The following is a 23610-nucleotide window of genomic DNA, read 5'->3' as shown; positions in this document are numbered from 1 at the left end:
TCACTTCCACCAGACTTCAGACATGGCATACTCTTACTGAGAGACTGCAGCTCACCACCTTCCCCTCCCCCTGCATGCCCATACATTTTAATAATGAGTTTCTCCCTGCACTTCATGAGGGACCATTTGAGACCTTGAGGGAGGGAGGTTGTTGGGTGATTTCCCATTTATATGACAATGGCGAGCTTCTCACCTTTCAAGAATGCAAGAAACAGTTTGTGCTAACTGCCAAAGAGGAGTGTCATTAACTAGAGCTTAAACATTGGGTACAGCAACTGCTGGTGCTGCTGGCCGCCACCAGGGACTTGCTCCCCATAGAGAAGTTTGCCCAATCGAGGTCCACCAATGAGAGCTGCATCTCCTTCCTATATGCAGTTATACAGGCCCTGAGCCCCAGGTTCACTCTGCCGCATAAACGCTTTGTGGATGTACTTATGGACACCCCTTTAGCCGAAAAGCAGTGGGAGCACTTAAGTAGAGATGTAGTTAAATTTAACAGCTTAATGCACCTCAGGGAGGCCCACTACAAGCTGACATACGGTTGATACCTCTAACACTGCATATAGGTGCTGGAGGGGTTGCGGACTGCTGGGTGATTTGTGTCACATTTGGTGGGATTGTCCCTCCATACAGACGTTTTGGAAGTACATTTTATCACAAATCAAACTCATTCTTAGTTACCCGATTCCTTTTTCCCTGGAACATACTCTACTGGGGGTGAGAAACCCAAACCTAAAACACCAAACACAGAGCAATAGGAATGTCATGTGGCTTTGCCTGGGGGCGGCAAAAATGGCAATAGTCTCTGCGTGCAAAAACAAGAGGCACCATCTTTGATGCAATGGCATGCAAGGCTATGGAGGGCGCTGACGCTGGAGTGCATGGCAGACATAGTGGACGATACCAGAAAAGGCTTTGAGTATATATGGTCTTCGCTGGTGAGTTACCTATTGAAGGGGCTCCCCTGACGGCGTGCGCCCCAACACTGAGGGCCCTCAATCTGTTCCATATTTAATCCCACAGCAGCGCAGCAGGCAATTTTGATTATGGGTTGCACCATGACATCAGAGTTTTGTTAGGGTTTTCTATTTGTGTTTTTTTTGGTATGATAAGTTTCCATTCTCAAGTTACTCCCCCCCAAGGGGGCGGGGGGGGGCAGATAGACAGATACGGGAAAATTTATGCAAAGAAATATGATTGTGACATTTGTATGTTTTTTAAGACATATATCTTGTGACCATGCTGAAACCTACATATGGAATCTGTAACTCTGGGCTTATTCTGATGATTGTTGCATATGCAATATATCCCTATATTATTTGTTAAGAAAAATCCAAATAAACAGAATTTGACATGAAAAGCAGGAGCTTACCCTTGACCACATGTTTGCGGGTATATGAGCAATATTACCAAGACACCTGTGTAGTGAAAATGGACATGAGGGGCCTCAAGCGTTTCAGTGGGATAGCTCCAGCTGGTGCACAGAACGGGTAGTACAAAAAGGATTCAGTGAGACAGGCTCCTATCAGGTCTCCATTCGAGCCATCACCCTCAGGATTCACAAATCCACAAGTGACATCAGCAGCAGTACCACCCTTTAGTCCCAGTGATGTCTCTTCAAAGTGACTCGTCATAGTTCACTGACAGTTTCATCATGTCAGAACATAAGCTATTCCAAAATACACAACAAAGCCATAGTTGTTGCCTGTTGATCCTATGCAACACAAACCTACCAAAATGCAAATAGTCATGGAATGGCCCAGGTGTAATGTAACTTGTATCAGATATCTGGTAGCAATGATAGAAGCTGTTAAATACTAATCAGGTGGCACCCTAGGATAAGCATTGATGCACAGTAAATGTGTCATAAGACTCAGCTGCTTTTACCTAAGGTGTGCCCATCTCAGAGGCCCTCCAAGTTAGTATCAGCCCACTGAAAGGCCTGGGTGTCCTGAAGGGACCTTCAATAGAACGAGTAGTGTGAGTTGTATAGCAGGCTTTAAAGTGCTCTGGGGTATGTCCGTAGCCAAAGCTGATGCTCCTAAGATACCCAATGCACATTCCATATTTGCACACACCCTCAGGCTGCAAAGCATTTCATAATCAGCAGCTGTACCACCTTCCACTGCTGCACATGGAACATCTAACACACTCATAACAATTGCCAGTTCAGTTTCATGGAAGTAAATCAGAGTACAGACTCCAACATCTACTACTACAAACAACCACTGGCAAAAGCAACTGTCCTTGTCCCCTGTAGATGCAAAGTAAGCTGTAGTATCAGATAACAAGATGTAGTGCTATGATTCAGGAGGAATATATGTAATTGCGTGAGATAATATGCCAATCATTGATGTATAGGTGATATGCAAGGAAGTCAAGCCCTTATGTACATCAGACATGCTTCTGTAAGAGCCCACCCCCTGCATAAAGTCTACTCAAAGTTCTTGTGTGGAGAACAAAAGACACATATTAAAACATAAAACTAGACAACACTGTACATGTCCATCACAACATAGAAGACAGATAGTGTGTGTATGTGTCAGTGGGGGTAGCTCAAACATCCCTGCTGAACATCTACAGACAATGAGCGTAACCTGACTTCAATCACTCATTACCAACTCTGTCACCCAGTAAACATCAATAATACCCCCACCCCTTTAGCCACAACACAGTGGATAAGGTTAGGGCTGTTGAATCTCTGGTCTAAACATATCTTATCCCTGTATGCAACATCATATAACGTTTGTTCTCATCACATCTGTTTGGTTCCTCCAATGTCCAGAACAGTGGCTATGTACAGGCACACACTTACAAATTCTACATTTGTGTGCCTCTCAGAAGCTGTTGTAATGCTGTGTGTAATAAACAGTTTTAAAATACTGCACATCCTCACGAATACCATATAAAACATTTCCTTTGACAGCCTGAAAAACTCAGTATGGATGTCTTTTAGAAAATACAGTCTCCTCCACTGTTGATGCACTGTCCTGGGCTTGCACACAGAACCCAAATTAAGAAGTAAATGCAGCTATATAGGTTACCCACAAACAACTCCCAGCTGATTTGAGTCAGCCTAACCTGGTGGACACTGGGAAGGAAAGTGGCCAAGGCGACACCACACATAGCACCTGCATCAAAGTCTCCATGTGCCTTGGACCTGTGGCATGGTATACAAAAGGGACAACCAATGTTTTCTCCAAGTGGCATCCACATGTGGCTAATGTGTAAGTAGAAGTCCCTAAAGACATCAAAGCAACAACTGTTGTTCTGACATCAATGACATTTTGGTTGAAAGAGCACACATGGAACTTCTCACATGTGCCTCTAATAACTCATTGCAAAGAGACAACCACAACTCCTATGTGTGCTGTAATAAAATCCTATGGTGCACACATCAAACACTCTTCCACCCTACATCTCGGGTAGTAATGCAAGCTATCATACAGAGACATTGTTGAAGCCAAGATGCCATACTTACAATTACAGAGACCAGTCAAAGCAATGTTTGCCCCAATAGTAACTCATCCTAAATATGCATACATTCAACATTGAGCCTTAGACTCTGTAACTCCATTACCCGTCTGCAGTGCTGAACATACATATTACTCCAAAAGGACCATCTATCATGATGAAACTAACACAACTAAACTCTCACAGGCCTACATACCCACTAAAACGGTTAGATCATTAGCAAGGGCAGGACAGAGGTCTACATAAATAAAATATTTTTTTATTGTACATGACACATGAGTGTTCAAACAAAAAGGCCAATGGCCAGTCCAAAATATGATATGTGGTCCAGCACACTGCTGTGTCATTTAGCTTGCCAAGCAGGGCATTGCCAGGGAACCCACACCCATAGATAGACATCTAATGGGCAGTCCACGCACCTCAGAGGAGTAAAATGAGTGGGCTGGGGTTTGGGGCGGGGGTGGATTATTCTTTGGGAGGGCTGGTCTTGGGATTGGGTGTTTGGGCTGGTCTGTGATAGGGCTGGACTCTGGATTAGGAGGGTTGGTTTAGGCAGTGGAAGGGCTGGGCTCAGGATTGGTAAGTTTGGCTTGGTATGTGGGAGGGCTGGGTTCAGAATTGGGAGGGCTGGTCTGAAGCATAAGGGGAATTTTGTTCTCTTTAGGGTAGTGAAGGGTTGAGAGAAGAGAGGTATAGCTTTAGACCTTTGGTCTTCTGCTTTGAAGACCTAGGGTGAGGAAGCAGTCATTTGGGATTTGGTAGGGGTGGGTTGGTATCATGGAAATTTGCTCTATTCCTTCATTGTGGGGCAGGGACTGGGGTAGTAGTTTGGTGCAGGATTTTTAGGGGTGGACATGGAAGAGTAGGGTGTTTTGACTGTAGTGTGTTGGTTTATGACCTTGGGAGTGGATGTGTCAGGGTTTACGGGTATGGAGTCTGTCTGTATGTCAGTGGATGTTGTGGTGAGGGTGGTGATTGGGTAGTCTGTGGGTGTTCTGTGTTTTTACTCCTCATTTGTGTGTTGGAGTGCGCTGCATGTGTGAATTTGAGGTGGATGGCTACTGCAGCATGCCTGTGCATTGGGAAGGTTTTGGGATACGGGTGGAGGATGGAGAAGGTGCAGGAGGTATGGTGGACAGTTGGAAGATATGAAAGGCTGCTGTGAGTGTGGAAGCCAGAGACTTCATAGATCTCTGTAGGCCTGCCATGTCAGAATGAATGCCCTCCAAGTAGGCAACAGCATGGGTCAGATTGTTGCCATGCTCCTGGAGGTTCAGCACTGCAGTTTGACCCACAGATATCTACCTCAGGATATCTATGAGCTCCACACTCAGGGCAGCAATGGAGACAGGGGCAGGAGCTGAAGTGCCTGGATAGAAGAATACTCTCCTCTGCCTAGGGGATAAGCCCTGGACAGCTGTTTGGGGAACAGCATGGAGGATGTAGATGGAGAGGGGTGGCAGTCATGAATCTAGCGGATGGTGTTCTATGTTGATCTGCCAACACCAGGGAGAGGTCACTGGAGCATGACAAAGATGAGGATGTTGAAGTGTTGTCTTTTTTGCTCCTCCAGGGTACTCCCATCACCCTCTGGGCCACTGGTCAACTCTATGTCAGTGGGGTGTAGGGAATCACTGTGGCTAGCTGCAACCCTAACAGTCTTGGGCCTGTCTGCTTCACTGCCTTTAGTTTATACTGTAAATGGAGTAGAAATAGTTTCAATACAATTGCCAACGGCATATTGTGCATATTGTGACATTACTCATTAGCACTGATAACTACTTGTACAAGGATCTGTACATAAGCTCAACCACTGGCATGAGAACTTTTTTTAATGCCACATGACATGAGCACAGTCAATCATCGGGGTGACAGAACCACTTCCATATCAACTGAAGGTGTGTGCATGTCCATATTTTACCCTTTATGTGTGTAGCAAGAAATAACATCAATCTCTCAACCTTGGCCTTTGTACCATAACATTGTCAACTACAGTTATATAATGGAATGTCCACATGAATACATCAATACCTATCCACAAAGGGCCCTACAACAGGCACAAGGTCAGGTGTCCGAAGCCTACTAAATGTAGTACTGCAGGGCAACTATTAGGGATAAGTTTCACTACATTTGAAAGTCACAAGTGGCATGGAAGTGTCATTCCACTCTGATAACATTCCCAAGTTACAGTTGTGCTTCTGTCCACTGCCAGATGATGCTGTTAACTGATGCACATGAGTAGCCTAGCTAAGTGTCACATGCAGTACAGAAGAGTAGTATGGAGAAAAATAGTAATCAAGTGGTGTGAAACTGCATCACAAATAAATATTGTACAAGCGTCTGTCTAGATACATCCCCAGACAATATAGGTGCATCTGAGAAGACAATTTCCACATTCCAATTGTCAATGCCATGAAGACACTGAAAGTGCCTGGGGCATTGTAAGGAGCCCTTCCATTGAGATGTCAGATTGTCCTCCATGAGGGCAGAGTACTCGCTGTATATTTCAATTCAATTTTATTTGAATATGATTTGGAACTCGATTGAGATCCACATATAAACACAACAAAATTATCAGCAGACATTGAAAAAACATAAAAACCACAAAAATACATTCCTATTTATACAAGAATCATATCTGTTAATATAATTCAAAAAAACATTTTAAAAAGTTAAAAATTATGACAACAAAACATTTCATTAGGAGGATTGAAAATGGCATTGCGTAAAGATTTAGCAGAAGAAATGCTTAACTGTAAACATATGGGTCTCACCCACTTTCGACGTTGGACCATTAGGGAAGGGCATATAAAAAGAATATGGGTAAGGTCCTGAATTGAATTGTCATTGCCGCATAAATTACATTTGTCAGAACAACCATGCCATCTAGCTAGTAATTTATTTAGAGACAGGAGATCATGTCTCAAAAGAAACCAAAAACGGCGTAATCCGTGGGGAAGAGTCCAGGATGCATAGGGTTGTGTCTGTTTAAATAAGTAAGAATTGACAACCTCTGTAACACCTTTCTTTAAGATGAGGACATCTCTATTTCTCCTAAAACCTAATTCCCAAGTTGCTCGTTTTAATGACAACTTTAGCTGATGTGGAGTTAGTGAAAAAAGAGTTAATTCATCTAATTCTAATAAGGTAACCGCCCTTCTAAAGTTCTTTAAAAGTAGAGAGTGTTTCTTCATAGGACCCAATAATTCCTTTTTATTCAGAGATCTTAAAGTTGCCGATTTGCCCTTCGCTAAATGGAAGACCCAACGTATGACTCCTGCCAGGGCCTGAACCAAACTGCCTCGTATGCCGAATTCAAGCCTGAGGGATTCCACTCTACAAGCATTATTAACTGACAATAAATGTCACAAGAGACTACCCTCGATGGTATCTAGGAAGCCCCATTGACACAACTCTATTAACTCAATGCCCTAGAGCAGGGAAGCTGGAATTTTTGCTCGAAAGGCCTCTAATAGATGTGCAAAGTGTCTTCTGCCGGTAGCCTTATAAAGAGCACTCAGTCCATTTCCCTGGGACTTGGCTTTCCTTATATTGTTGTCTATATGAGGCTTGGCACTCAGGTTGCTGTATACTATTTTCCCCAAGAAAACATAAGATTTTACAGTATCTAGTTTCTCATTACCTAAAAACCAACTGAAATTTCCAGATTTCGTTTTTCTCTTCCCTGTAATACACATTACCTTGCTTTTAGACATGTTGATCTTCAGGAAGTGGGACTCAGCGAATAGATGTAATGCATGCAGTCGATTATTCAGACCCCCCGGGGTAAGGTCTAAAAGAAGAATATTGTCTGCATACATTAAGCATGCAACCGATTTGTCCCCTAAAATGGGAGCAATTCCTTCGCTAAGAGATAAAAACTGTGGTAGGTCACAAACATAAAGAGAAAACAACAAAGGAGCCAATAAACAGCCCTGTTTAAGACAATTAGCTGTGGGAATTGCTTGGGATAGGCCTCTCTCTCCACCTAACAGTACTCTACACCAGGTATCAGAATGGAGTTCCTGAATTAGATTTAACATCCTAGCTGGCATACCCAGGGTGAGTAATTTCTTCCACAGCAAAGGACGGTCAACTTTATCGAAGGCCGTGGAGAAGTCAATAAAGGCCGCATAGACCCCCCCCCCTCCACGGACCCTGATATATTTATCAGTTATTACTTGGAGAGCAGTTAAGTTATCCAAGGTACCATGGTTTTTTCGGAATCCTGTCTGTTCTAGGGGAAGTACATTTGGGTGGTCCACCCAATCATTGATTTGTTTCAAGAGGCATCTTGCAAACACTTTGCCAATTGCATCCAAAAGGGCAATTTGGCGGTAGTTTTGGGGAGATAGTCGGTCTCCCTTTTTAAAAAGGGGTACTAAGATACTCTCTTTCCACATGGGGAGAATCTTTCCGCTAGAGAAACAAGTATTAAACAAAGGGCATACCAATTTGCTCCATTTCATGCTGCTTTGCTTTAGAACAGAGATAGGAAGTTCATCCGGCCCCATTGCCCCAGATGAGCGCATTTCCTTTATAGCTGTTTCAATGTCCCTTTCAGATAAAGGGGCCAAAAGCTGATCACTCTCTTTAAAACCTGTTGGGGAGTCCACTACTCCATTATTTGCATAGAGGGTTGTGACATAATCCACCCATGATTGTTCTTCAATAGGGATAGGAAGCAGTCTGGTTCTTGAGCCACACCCCTCACCTATGAGGGACCAAAACTTTCTCATTTCTCCTTTGAAGGCCGCCTCTCTTAATTTTATCCAAATGTTGTCCTCCCTTTCTTTCCGTAATTTTACTTGTTGCCTTTTCCTCCTTCTTTTTAATAAAGTTATCCTGTGTGATCCTTCTGCCGATTTACACAAGTATTGTGCCCTTACTAACTTGTTTATTTCTATATTGAGTAAACGTAGGGGGCAAGAGGGTATTGTGAAGCACCTTTTCTTTTTTGGATTTTTAGCTACCAATATCACAAGTTTCATAAAATCTTTCAAACACGCAATTTCAAAACCATGCCACATAGCAAGATCGTCGATTGCTGCATCAAGAACTATCTCCAGATCTTGTTCTGCTTTTGTGTTCCAATAACATCTGCCTGATTTCACTCCAAAACTTACCAGGTCGCCATTTAGTGACCATACGTCAGACTTGGGAGGATTTATATTCATATTGGTACATTCCATGTATCTGTGACACACTTACCTATGTAATACTGCCTGCTGACGTATACATGTCACACCAACATGTCAGCATATCGCTCCCTGATGCATGTCACCATCCACAGATTGACGGTTCACTGTTGCACAGGCCCACCCCAACTTACTGCATGCATCCTTCCCATTTGCATGCTCATAGGCATTGGCTGAACCAACTGGAACATAACAAACATGTGTCATTGCATAAACATTTACACCTCTAAGATGTTATCCATTAATTCTATTGGGTCTGTGTGACTCATCCACCCAATCCTAAAATACCACTATTTTGAAGTACTCCAACTCTTTCTGCCCGTCACTCGTTTCTATAGTCATGTACACATTGCCCAACATGAACACCTGATGCATACAGATAGTAAATCCTATATACTAACCCTGGTCATAGTGTGCCTAGTGGGTGTAGCGGGGCTATGCGGAGGTCCACGGAGTCTCAAGCAAACTCCCTGGAGCTCCACTAAACCCAACCACCTCAACCCCCACTATTACAAGTAAGTAAACATTAATTAAGAATACATTTAAAACCACTCACCTCTGTACTGCGGCATCCCCGGGCTGCAGTCCTCCTCTTCCTCGCCGTATCGGTAATCCTGGTGAAAACTGCGCATGCGCGCCTCCGCACATGCGCATTTCTTGCCAAACAAATGTGGCTCTACTATTAAAATGCACACAAACAATCTACCTAGCCCAGTCTTAATTGTGTAAGCCAGGACAATATGCTTTACAAAGCAAGAGGGTACAGTAGATGCACCATGCCAGGGTTTGTTCTGCTGTATAGACAACCGAAGTTCTGATCATAGGTCTACAGTCCATGAATCCATGGGTTGCACTCTCAGCTCAGAAAGACCTTGGTGAAATTGAAATGCTGTTGAAGGACTTTGCCCCGGACAGAAAAGAGTTTACATGGCCTCCCTAGTCATGCCTTTGGTAAGCCTGATTCTCCAAAGCTGAGGTGTAGAGAGATCGAGAAGTGATAGGGCCCTTCAGAGTGTTTTAAGATTATTTCTAATTTTCCAACCCTTAGCCTGAGGACCAGCCTAAATCCTTAGAGCCAATGTTTAAAAAAGAAGTTTCTCATGACACTTTTGCTTGACAAAAGGACCATAAACATCCATCTCTATTGGCTAGAATCGTTATAAAAGGGAGGGTATTCATAAAGTGTGATACGGTAAAATTCAGTCCTGCATCGAACCCTAAAAATATCTGTTTGGAGTTATCATCTGCACTACCAGCTGAGCAGTGTCCTGCTTACGAGCCCTCGGTAGATGGGTGGATGACTCATATTGGTTGGGCATAAGGTAATTCTAGATGCCATAATAATCTGCACAACTATTTTGGTCCCGACATTTGGCATTTTCCTATTTGGGTAAACAGTGCCTGGGGAAACAAAAAACATATTTTAGGGATGCCTCAAACATCAGAAGGTTGGATAGTAGATAGTTTAGGAGTGTCTCCACAGACTTTAGATTTCGAAGCATTCTTTCTTAATTTTGTGACAGTCCTGTTCATAGAGAAGGAGCTTCAGACAGATGAAAAACAGCCCTGTGAGGGATCACCGACACTGAGTTTTACAGGCCGCCACTTATTTTTCCACATCAGACAAATAGGAGGGCAACTGAAGGGAAACAAACGGGGGGTGGGGGAGAAAAATGGTGCAATGGAAAAAAACATCAGAAAAGGAGAAAGCGGAGCTTACACGAGTAAGACAAAGGGCCAAAGAATGTCTGCTAGTGCATTAAAGAGGCATGATCTGGTTTCTAGAATACACACCCTTGGTAATCAGTGCACATCATTTAAAAAAACCTTACACCTGTTTGTAGGCAGAGCTTTGGGAACCGGCACTGTAAATATCTCTGAACTCGTTTTTTTAGGTAATATTTTTTATTTAGAATTGAATGCGGAATAAAATATAATAGGGTACATACTCAAGGGGAAAAACAATCCCCAAAACAACAGGAAGTAGCTAAATATCCGATTTCAACTTTACTAATAACATAAAAATAGTACAAGCAGGAGACCTCTAATCTCAAAACAGGAAGGCCAAATTTGAGCTATGTGATATATTCCCTTTTTAACCCGTAAGCCAAAGAATGGCAACTTCAGTCTCTCTGATCTGTCTCAGTGATGCCCACCATTGATAGACTGTGGGGGAGGAGGGGAATTGGGGAGGGGGGCGGAGGGGGCTGGGGTAGCAGGCTGTAGTGTAGCCCTTTGAGGTCAATGGATATTGCGCACGTTCCCCGCCCCCAGCAGCGAGGCGCAGAGATGCCCTCCCATGATCGGGAAAGAAGGAAGAAGACGCAAAGAGATACTGACACACCCCCTGCCCCCCCATGAGAGAGGCACAGAAAAGGTGGGTGGATGAATGATGGGTGGATGGATGGATGTAAGGATGAAAGATGGATGGATGTGTGAAAAGGTGGGTGGATGAATGATGAATGGATGGATGAAAGGGTGGATGGATGGATGAAAGGATGGATGGATGGAAGGATGAAAGGGTAGATGGATGAAGGATGTATGGATGGATAAAAGGTTGCATGGATGAATGATGGACGGATGGATGGATGTGTGAAAAGATGGGTGGATGAATGATGGATGGATGGAAGGGTGGATGGGTAAAGGATGGATGTATGGATGGAATGATGAAAGGATGGATGGATGGAAAGATGAAAGGATGGATGGATGTGTGAAAGTGTGGGTGGATGAATGATGTATGGATGTGATGAGGTCTAACATGCGCATTTATGGTTGTCAAAAGATGATGATGAGGAGTACAAGTTTCTAGAAACTTTTGTCGGAAGGGGGTCCTTACCCCTAAAAAGGTTTTAAAAGGGGGTCTCCGCATCAAAAAGTATGAAGACCTCTGGTCTAGTGGGTTGAATCCCTACTTTAGTTGATGGCTGAAGAGACGCGCGGCGGATGAGCACAATGGGAGCGCCTAAGCCAAGCCAGTCTGCATCTTTCAACACCAGGATGTCGCCCGGAGCCAGGACCCCTGCTAGTTTCCCCTCAGATATTTACAATGTTACGAGTCCACGGTGCTCCTACACATGAGATGAGCAGCTCATGATTAGACAAAACCCCATGTGAGCTCCTGATACACTCGCACAGCCTACTTGAAGGCCCTTTTGCTTGCAGGGCTTGCAGATATCAAAGCATTGCTCCCCCTCATTCTAGATTACTCCCTGAACAGACAAAAGGACCTGGGTCTCTCTGGAGTATTCCTTATAGCTGTGCCCAGACACCACCCACCAACATAGGCTGGAAATGTGTTGTACATAAAAGATGTTCTAGAGTCATGGTATATATTTCATGTTGCTTTATTCAAGGTAGTTACAGGTCCAGTTCTTATGATGGTAATTAACAGACCCCACCAGGAGTGACCGCCCTGTCACTCAGCCTGCCTCCAACTGTCTGTAGGCCAAGGCAAAACCCCCAACATTCTATGATGTCATCAGGTAAACATACTGTGACATCAAGTGAGTATCAAGGAATTACAAGGCTAGGGAAAAGAGTCAAAGTCCATGTACAACAAAATGCTTCCTAGCTGACGTCAGATCCCTCCCCAAACATGCTATAAATATATGAGATCGTTTCACTGTAAATGATCCTCACATTGGATTCCTCTCCGAAACTTAGGACAAACCTTCTTCCAGCCCCGCTATTGCATTGGCACTCCCGGATGGCTACCGTATCCAAAAACTAGACAGGACTGGACGAGCAGGGGGCAGCACAGCCTTAATTTACAAGGAATACATAGCCATTTCTATTTTAGACCAGCTGTGCACAGACAAATTAGAATGCCTTGTTTTCAGACTCGACCTAAACCCCCAACATAGCTGGAAAGGGGCTCTTGTTTATAGACCCCAGGCCCGACTCTAGGTTTTACTAGCCCACTGATGGAATTTATCTCCCCACATGTTATTTCCACCCATAACCTCGTATTCCCGATTAAGTTCAACATCCACAGTGAGGATGCCCTCATTTGTGATGCCACAGCATGCCTAAAAGACATGGCCACTACTGGTCTCTTGAAGATCAATAACGACCCTAAACGCGGCTGGGCACACTTTAGATCTCATCCTATCCAATTCCATGAATATCCTCTGTGGGGAAACGTGCTCTCTGATTTGGTCTGACCACTCTCTGTTGAATTTCCAACTTATGAGCCCCAGAAGGCTCTCCACCCCCCACCTCACGCCAAACATTGGTAAAGAGCTTGGCATAAACTGAAGCCCGACCAACTCCTGTCCCTTTTCTGTTCCTGGAACACCGAAACTAGCAGTTTTAGTATAGAAGAACAACTAGCTCATTTTAACTCCATCATTCAAGACATTATAGATATTGTAGCCCTAGGAAGGCACAGACCCACTGCCCTAAACCCACACCCACTAGCTGGTATTCCCCAGCTTACAAACTGAAAAAAGTCTATGTAACATACTAGAACGGATATGGCGACACTCTCACAGTGGGCAAGGTAAAGAAATATAGCAAGCCGCACTGTCCTCCTACCATAAAAATATTTCGTTTGCCCGCAAGCTACACATCACTCTTCAGATGGAGCAAGCTGGGAACAATTCTAGAACCCTTTTTCAGATCCTGAAGTCTTACACGAATCCCAGAGCTTGCGAAACTGCGGAATCTCCCTCACAGTTGCTGTGCGACAATATAGCTTCCTTTTTAAACCCAAAAAAAGACCACATCTAGCAGAAAATTATCACGTCCAATGAAATTTCTCCACACCCTTCAGCAGTATATCCTTGCTCCCCTAACAATACCTTGCAGATCCACTGCTTTCCCCCTCTCACTCCAGTAGAGGGTGAATCTCTCCTTACCAAAACTTAATCTGGTTATCTCCTAGATATCATTCCTGCCAAAATCTCATCCAGCTTTCCTCACAGCTAGCCACACCCATCTGTACCATTCAAAATAGTTCCTTGAGTACACGCAGACCGACCCTAGGATGGAAACCTTCTCATGGAATACCCATTCGTAAAAATGTCAATATGTCTACAACTGAGCTTTCCAATTACCGCCCCATATCTTTGCTCCCCCTTCAGAGCAAGCTTTTTGAAAAACACAGAAACAGACATCTGTCTGACTTTGTTGAAACCTCCAATTGCTTTGATATCTCCCAGTCAGGTTTCCAGGCCAAGCACAGTACCGAATCCACTTTGATTGAGGTAACTGATAACATCAGAATGGTCCTGGACAATGGTCAGGCAGCCCTTCTGGTGCTGCTTGACCTATCAACAGCATTTGACACCATCTTGTACCAGATCCTACTGGAGAGACTTCGGGGCATTGGAGTACTGGGGCTTGCAATGAAGTGGTTGACAGACTTTCTTACTGATAGAACCCAGACGGTTACATTGGGGACTTTTAGATAAAAAAAACACTACATTCACTAAGCGGATACCGCAGGGCTCTTGTTTGAGCCCTACTCTCTTTAACATTTATGGTACCCCCTTGGCCAATCTAATGAGGAACTTAGGGTTAGTCCCAACTCATACCCGGATGGCACCCAGCTCCACCCCACCTTTGATAAAAACAGACCTGATTTACAACTCATCTTTTCTGATGGCATGAAGAACATTGCTGCCTGGATGAAGTCTAACTTCCTCCAATTAAATGCTGAGAAATCAGAGATCATGCTGTTTGGAGGAGCAGCTATAAGCTGGACTCCCAGATGGTGGACTGATGAGCTGAACCATTCCCAGTCTCCTAAGGAGGTGGTCAAGAATTTAGAAATCAGGATCAACAAGATGCTCAAACCACTACTTCTGCTGGCACCTGCTTCTACACACTCAGCTTTCTTAGAATAATCTTCCCCCTGTTACCTTTCTCTACAAATAAAACCATTGATGCAAGCCCTAGTACTAAGTTGTCTGGACTATTGTAACGCACTGTTGGCATCGGCCAATAAAGCCTCCTTAAACAAGCTACAAATTGTGCATAACACAGCTGCCCGTCTAGTAGGAAATGCCCCATCTAGAACAGCTCTATACCCCTGCTCAAAAAACTCCACTGGCTCCCTGTGAGAAAGCGGGTACAATTTAAGATAGACTTCACTGATTTTAAAGCACTTAATGAACAGGGACCTTCCTACTTATCTGCTAAACTTATCAAGTACACCCCCTCACGGCCCTTTCAATCTGGGTCCAAGCTCCTCCTGTGCAGCCCTAGAATTAAAAAGGCATGCAAGGGTGGGAAAGGATTTACACATCTTGCCCCTGCTTTTTGGAACAAGCTGACCCTCTAGCTTCACGATTGCCAGAGCCTCTCTCAGTTCAGGAAGCTTCTGAAAACTCATCTTTTCTGATTCCCTTGGGGCTGGCTGCAGCACTCCGTCCTAAGTGCAGAGATATCCCTTTGGGGTGACTCAGTGCTATATAAATGAATAATAATAAATGAATAATAATAAGCACTGATCTTAATCTCAGTTCCTTTCAAAACTACAGGAGTGATACATGGACTGTAAATAAGACGCTATAGGTAAGGCTCCAAATACAGGGCAAATAATAGCGGGGCCTAATGACATCCCTGCTGTGTGCCATGAGGGATTTTAAAAAGGGGAGAGCAGTATCCAGACAAAAAACACGGGACTTGATCAATATATATATCCCCAAAGCTCAAAATTCAGATGGTTGCTCATAGAAAAGACCACAGAACCCTATCAAATACCTCCTCAGCATCTAAGAATGTCATCCTGACACAGCTTGCTAGAGTATTAGTGGCATCAAACATTGCTATAGCTGTTTTGATATGTTTGGTAGTATCCATGTCTGGAATAAAACCGTGTTTTTGTGTACATACCACATCTTGAATACAAGGAGCCAGCCTTTTAGCCTGTAATTGTGCATACAGTTTTGCGTCTGCATTAATTAATGGAATAAGGTTGTATGACCCTTTCTCTTCTGCTGGCTAATCCTTTCTAAAAAAGATGAAAATATAAGTATAAATGTGGGTCTGGGATATTTCTGCCCTGATCAATATACAGTATGAGCATAAGTAACAGAGGTCCCAATATATCTGCAATAATCTTATAAAATTCCACTGGCAGGTCGTCGTCCCCTGCTGACTTTCCCGACAGGAGTAAACAATAGCTTCCTTCAACTATGCAAGAGTAAACACATTATCTAGTACCTCAGCCTGCAAAGGTCAGAGCCTAGGAACATGCATATTTGAAGGACATTCCTCTACCGCACCTTGACTCAGAGCCTAGGACTCTGTATAAAGATCCTAATAGAAGCTCTTGTTTGAGAATGACCTGTGGTTTATCATGCTTCATCCGATCTTTATTCACAATGCATTTGATGATTTCTTTATTTTTCTTTTGGATAATTTATATGCCAATATCTTGCCAACTTTTTCCCCATATTCTACTATGGATGCCCACCCAGCTAGGTAAGCCACTTCAGCCTTTTCCTACTGTATACATTGACACTGCACCGAAACTTGATCATATTAAATCACATCTGTGGTTCATTTAAATCTTTCCCTGTGATACCTTAAGCAGGTTTCCACTCCTACCAAAGTAGTTCCAGGTGCAGGCTCTGTGCTTGAGCATTCTTTAATCTAGTTTGCCGAGATACGAACTGACCAGTACTCTCCTCCCAATTAAAGGCTTTTAGGATATATTAGAATACACTAGGAGAAGTAGATCCCAAGTTAACCAATATACATGTCTTCAACTGTTTACACATCCTATCTATGAATGCACTATTAGATAATAGTGATCTTGGAAATGTCCACCTAAGAGGTTCCTTCAAAGAGTGGGGGATCGAAAGACTTGGCAGCAAAGGATTATGATCTGAGGTGATCTAGGGATACAATTCAATACTGGAATTTTCTATTAAGCCTTGATGAGCTAGAACCATCTCAAATCTAGAATATGCCCACAAGGGGCAGAATAATATGTGTACCTGTAATGGGCAATCACATTCATACGCACCCCAATTTTCCCATGAGTACCAGACCCAGTTTGTGGCCCCGAAGACCAAGTTTACCCCCTCAAGCAGGACTCATGGACAGGCCAAGTGATCAATGGAGTGGGACAGAGAATATGCATGCTGTTGGATTCTGGTAATGGCACATTTTGTGAGCACTACCTATACAGCAGCCAGTGCAGGGATATGATTTAAAGATAGTGCTTAGAACAATGAAGAACTTTGACACATGACACATGCAGGCAATAGCACAAATTGAGTGTGCTGATGTTTAGAGGACTGGGTAACACAAAGTGCATGAGAAGAGTGCTACTTTGTAGAGGACTTAGTGGTCCAGAACTCTTAGCAGCAAAACAAACCTGCCTGCAACGACACACGAGATTATGACATCTCACAGCATTTTTGGAAATGGGGGAGTATAAAAACCACTCCCTGAGACCGCACCCTTGTTAGGCAACCCGTGCCTAACAAAACGATTCTCCTCCATCGTTCCCTCTCCCTCCCAGGGACACAATGTGAGACTTCACTTACCAGGCCAGCCTCACCACGAGAGCTTCATGCATCCAACACATCAGGCTTCTGCTCTGCCACATTCTGAGATCCTACATAGACAAGATAGAAAGATGAAGATCACAGCTGGGACTTACTAAAGCATGCGCATGCATGACTAACATTGTGTTCAGTGATTGTGATGAACTATTTGTCATTAGACCAGTGAGTGAGCTAACCCATCCCTCAAAAGCATGCTGACTACAAACAATCATGAAGAGTTAAGCGTGTAGACATACTACCTAACCAATGGCTTAGATTGGAAGTAATAAGGTTCATATTTGGTATCAATCCTGCTATGTCAAATGGCAAAATAAAAACAGACTTTATGCAACCTGATGGCAAATGCACATGTAGGGTGGGTATGAAATGTAATAGTTTAAATATCCTAATGGACTGCCAAAAATTGTTAGCTCAGCAGAAACAGTTTTTACACCCTATCTTTTAAAAATATTGTACGAAGTTGAGTGCACAAGCAATTGAACTCCTCAGTGACATGACAAAACTTGACAATGCAATAGCCACTGTGAAGTTTATGCCGGCTGCAAAAAGGCTTCTTATGGCATTGGAAATGGCTGGCTGTAAGTTACGTTGAAGATATGATGCTTAGGGATTTTAGGGAAAATGTATTTATATATCCTTTTACAAATATTTTAAAGTAGGGTTTTTCTACTATTTGGATTATATATGTGACATATGGGTGTTATTATGACATGTATGGAGCATTGTGTCAAAATTGAGAGCAAATGCATGAAAATCAGGCTTCTAGTATGGCGTGGGTTGATGAATGTGTAATGATTTTTGAATATTTATATAAAATGTCATGTTTTTATGTGGTTTAAAGACCAATGGTCTAAATAAACTTTTTTGTATTTGATTTGATTAGTGAGCCAAAGAGGAACATCAGTGGTAATTGCACGAGCGCATTTTGAACATTTATTCAAACAGTTTGTATTCTATAAATATATATTCAATTAAAAAACAAACAATACAAAAAGGTCTCTTTCTGAACCAAGAGCTACCTTTTGCCAAATTTGTTGTAATTCCGTTCAGCAGTTCAGGATGTAGCCTTGTCTAAAACTTCCGATCGAAATTAACAAGGAGAAAACGTGTTTTGGGACCACCATGTTTCCTTGGCCCCCGCTTGATGAATCACCCCGAAACATTCATGACAGGAGCTGACTGGAGTGCCCCAATAGTTTCTTGAAGATTCGTCAAACTGCGCCAAAGATATTGGGAAATAAAAAAAATTATTTTCCAATGGAACTAGGTTCTAACTATAGCTACCTACTGTCGACCACATATATTTATTTGGCATAGGTGAAATTCAAATTATAAATATTACCCAGTGGTGGTGGACACTGGGTAGTTGTAATTTGGATTGTGTTTCCATTAGAAATTAATTTTTTGGTTTGCACATATATTTTGCGCGGTTTGAAGAATCTTCACAAAATTGTTCCAAAGATCTGTCAAGTGAGGGTCAAGAAAAAGGAGTGTTCTCAAATGTGTTATTTCAATTCATTTTTCCATAGGAATTTTAGACGCAGCTGCAGCCTAATCCTCTGAACAGATTTTACATCACATTTGGCAGAAAGCTAGATGTTGGCCCATAAAGAGCGCTTTCTGTGATATGATGTAAATCCACGCAGTAGTTTGCAATTAATGCTCAAAAGCTTTGAATATTTCATGCAACATAGGATGTTTGGGGGACTGCAGATTTATTGCTGTTCCATGTCCCTGGAGTTGAGCTAGCCTGGCTGATGAGGGGTGATATCGGGAAACTTGTCCCAGGATGCTTGTTACCAGATCAGGGAGGATCTGGCCTGGCAGTTCGGGCTGCGCTGTTCTTATGGGTAATAGGGTCAATATGATTTGCTTTTGGCTGGGTGTTATCTGCAATGACATAGGGAGCGGAGAAATTATGGATTTAGGCCCAGATCTCTGTACTGGGGTGAATGTTTGACATTGTGTAGCAATTGTTCTTTTTGAAGTCTGATTGACTGCCACCTCATCCAGGAAGTGGTGGCAGACATTATAGATCTTGGAACTCAGTCCCAAATTCTAACTAAAGGAAAAAAAGACATAGGTGATAAGGTTGGGATTCCCTCACCCCCTAGATCAGGAGGTGGGGTGCCAGAGAAACACCGCCTGGGGCCCCAAAATATTTTTCCCTGCAAATCTGCCGTCAAATTGTAAAACAAAATGTGCAGTATTTTTTGTGTGTGTTAATGTTAATATTGTGATGTTGGCAAACAATGCTACAACTGTTTTTTGAAAGAACTACAGAACGTTGCAGATAGAGATTCTCTTTGCCCATAACACCTGCTGCTGAGGTGATACACCCTTCTGGAACATTGAACCAGCTGCAGAGTAAACCTCATTTACTGATGAACCTCTAATCACCAAACAATGCAACAGTCAGACTCCAGGGACTCAACAAGGTCCCTATGGAATAAAAAGAGCAGATAAATGCTTCTCCCTGATTTCCACTTGCCATCGTTGCCAACCGATTGTGTGGCTTTTCATTGCTGGAAATAACGGTTCTGGTATGTCGAATATTTATTTGTTTTTTAAGTTGAATTGTTTTTCTAATGTCATAAATGGTTGATACCAATAAGACAATTGGGAGATGGATTGTAGCAGAAGAAATGCATGCTTTACAGTAACGACTTTCCTCTTACATAAAATAGGATAACATAAAAGTGGACTTATGGCTGGCCAAGTGCACTATACTAAAAAATGCATCACCGAGAATTGTTGACGCCTGGAAATGCCCGTCTGATAATAGATACCACAGGTCGGAGGTTAGGTAGCATCAGCTCCTGAAGTAGCCACAACAGGTGGAATTTTCAGATGGTAGTTTTAAAGGCGTACACTTCTGTCCACTGTGAACAATGAAATACACGTGGTAGAAACGTGTAAGGCAAATGTTTTTAAAATGTTTTAAATGTATTCTCTTTGAAGAAGCCAATTCGCTGTAGGCAAATACTTTTCCTACTCAGGAAATGCAGTTTTATCATTTGTTGAAATACCGGTTTCATCCGCAGATGCTGAAGCAAACTTAAAAATGCGTGATTCTAAGTAAATGCATTTTACAGGGTTAGTTTCCACCCCATTCCCTCACACCCCAGGAGTGACCGCTTACTAACCGCAGCCAGCAATTGTGACTGTGTGCTAAAGTTCGATCAGTTAGATAGAAGAAATAGAAGAAATATTAATTAATCTCCAAAATCAGGATCAGGGAATTTCTTGCAATCGGTTAGTTTTTGTAGAATTAGCTTTATTAAAAAAATTAAATGATGTGCTATTTATAAAAAAAAAAAAGCATTTAAGTGCATTTAGGTGGACCGTATATGTTTGCTGAATGGGTTATTTCTGAACTGTTCAGAGTGCTGAGTGAGATAAGTAGGAGATAGTTGTCCAATACATGTAATTTACATATGTTGTATGCATTACATTTTCCCCTATACATGTTTTATCATTTTTGGTGTGGTCATAGGATGTTGGTTGTGTGGGGGTTAGTGTATACGGAAGCCTGTTTATTTAGTCACGAAAATAATAAGTTCTGCCAGAAAAAAATGAAATCCGTTTTTTGTAAATATAATTTGTTTTAATGTACAATAAACATTTGTGACCACTATTTGTAACATTTAATCGTGCAACAAAACAATACCTTTATTTTGACTTTCTAAAGTTATTAAATGGAATGGAACGAAAGTACAACCAATTATTTCTAGCACAGTTAATTTCTAGCAAAGTTAGTCGGTCTCTTTAAAAGGTCCGATCGGACATAGAAAAGTGGATAGTGTGGCAACAACATCGCCCATCATTGCATAAAAAACGTAAAACACGATTTTTCTTTTCAACTTTCACTCCCTTACAGATCGTACTACCGCAGCTAAACCCTACTTGAATCTTGTCATCACTGTATTCCCCATAACGAACATCGACAGCACAGGTTTTCTAAATTCAAGACAATAGTTACACAAAACAAACATTAAAGTACATCTTAAACATATATTTCCTTGTTTGGGAAGTAACAAGGGGCCATATTCTGAATGAAGTGGCGGAGAGAGGCGTCAAAATGTGGCGCAGCCTTGCGTTTCCCCCTGCGATGGCGCTAAGTTTCACAACTTAGCACCAAAGCAGACATCCTTGCACCAGAGTGCAAGGGTGTCTGTGTTCAGCGGAGGGGTTTTTTATGTATAAGAAGGTGCTCCTTCCAATCCTTAAATACCATTTTGTAACTTTCATGTGTGCTGCTTCGTGCAACACACATCAAAGTTACAAAATGGCATTTTTTAAAAGGTTTGTTCATGTACAGGAAGAAAGAAACCATGGCATTTTGCTTTTTCCATGGATGCTGCACAAGGCAGCACACATGGAAAAAGCAAAGATGAGGAGAAATAAAGCATTTGTCCTCGTTTCGACAATTTACGGCCAGGATTTTCTGGTCTTAAGTTTGGCGCTGCCACCTATTATCACCGCCCTTGATAATAAGTGGCAGCGTGGATCACAATGGGTGTTGCATTGGAACACCCACTGCACCAACCACTGCATGCCCCTTTCACGCTTAAATTACTGTGAAAGGGGCCTTATTCTCAAGGCAGCGTTAAGCCACTTAATGTCGCTTATTCCACGTTAAGTGGGTTAACGTGCCTTGAGAATAAGGCACTGACCCTATCGCCAATGGAAAGTCAGAAAAAGTGACGTTCCCGTGGTGATAGGGTCTTGCAAATATGCCCCAAGGTCTTTAAGAGCCTGATTTTTATCCGTTATTCTGTCACATGGAATGGTGTGATTAACTGACATAGTATGTGAGTGAGTATAACATTGATAGACAACTGGGATACACAGGGAGAAAAGATGTCAACTGGGTTGTGGAGTGAAAGAATGAAAGATACCGATTGAGAGAGTGAGGGTGAAAGTAGTAGAGTAATGAAAGAGAGAAATAAAATAGATACAGGGCCAGTTTGAGGCAGATATTGTGTGTGGAATGTGGAAAGACTTTTGTGAAGGGAGAGATAGGGACACAATTAGGTAAACAGAAGAAAAAGATAAAGTGAAGAGAGGAAAACAGTAGCAAGTGCTTGAAGGGGCGTTGTCTGGAGAAAGGCATAGGGAGGGCACGGCAGATGATTGACCAGCACTATCTTGACCCTCTGGATCCAAGGCTGATGCTCAACAATTCCGATTGCCTTGCTTGTTTGCTCTTTAAATCTAAAAGTCGTATTTTCCCGACGGATCTATTAGGAGAAACATCTTTTCAGTGAAATTTGCTATTATGTACGCACCTCACAAAAGGGTTATGATCGATGACATTTCTTATGGCATAAAAATTCCAACTGTCATCATTGGGGCTGCAGTGACGCTTCTCTTTTCAAGTTTCGCATGAGACACCGATCCAAGAGAGCTCGGCGGACAACGACATTGGAGACAGCTATTGTCAAGTCTATTTGCTTCCTAGTTTAGATCATTGCTTGCATGTGGTATTCTATACAAAGACAGAAAAGTGGAGAAGTGTGGCTCAATGGTTAGAGCGGCAGACCTTGATGCAGAGTGCTGGCCAGGGACCAGGGTTCGATTCCCGCCTCAGCGGGATTGGGCTTAAATTCCTCTGACCGGATATTCTCGCCTCAGTGCCGAATCTAAGCATGGGCCCCATGCTGCAACTCTGGGCAATAGCTTGCTTCGTCTCCACAACGGCCCCCGATACACAAGGGATGCCAGGTTTCACCATGGGATGCCCAGGAGTGGACACCTCACAAGGAAAAGCCAGGAGGGGTTCCCTTGTGGTAGGAGTACAAACGCCGGGATGCTTACGGGTTACTGTTCGCGCTATACAAATACAACACATTTACATTTACAAAACCTTTTGCAGTTTGCTCCAATCAGGAAGGTGTTCTCTTGAGCGTCTGAGCAGTATTTTCCTTTTTACGCGTCAATAATAGCAAATAAGACCCGGGGGCATAATTACGAGCCCAGTGTCACACTTGCACCATGGAAAGTGGTGCAAGAGCTACGCAACTCAGAAATGCGATTTATGAAGCCAAATGCCACCCTGCCCGTCCCTGAGTGGATTCATAAACCTCGAGTAAATCAAAGCAGCGCAAATCACTGCATTGTCTTTCTCTGCACTGTGTGTGGGTCTTCCCAAACAACTCTGTCAGTTTTTGACACTTTCCCAGATTTACCACAACTGCTGAACCTGGGAATGTGCCAAAAAGATACGCCTTCCCAGGAGAGGTGTAACAAGGAGAAATATCTTTATTTCACCTTGGTACTTCCGCTTTCTATGTGTGCTGCAAACATAGATAGAAGTTTATGCATTTCAGGATGGTTTTCTGTTAAAAAAAAATCCTGCATGCATCACAGGCACACATGCACCACGGTGCAAGGGTGCCTGCATTGGCGCT

Source organism: Lissotriton vulgaris, chromosome 5 (genome assembly GCF_964263255.1).
Source record: "Lissotriton vulgaris chromosome 5, aLisVul1.2, whole genome shotgun sequence".
Lineage (NCBI taxonomy): Eukaryota > Metazoa > Chordata > Amphibia > Caudata > Salamandridae > Lissotriton > Lissotriton vulgaris.
This window is presented reverse-complemented; position numbering follows the sequence as displayed.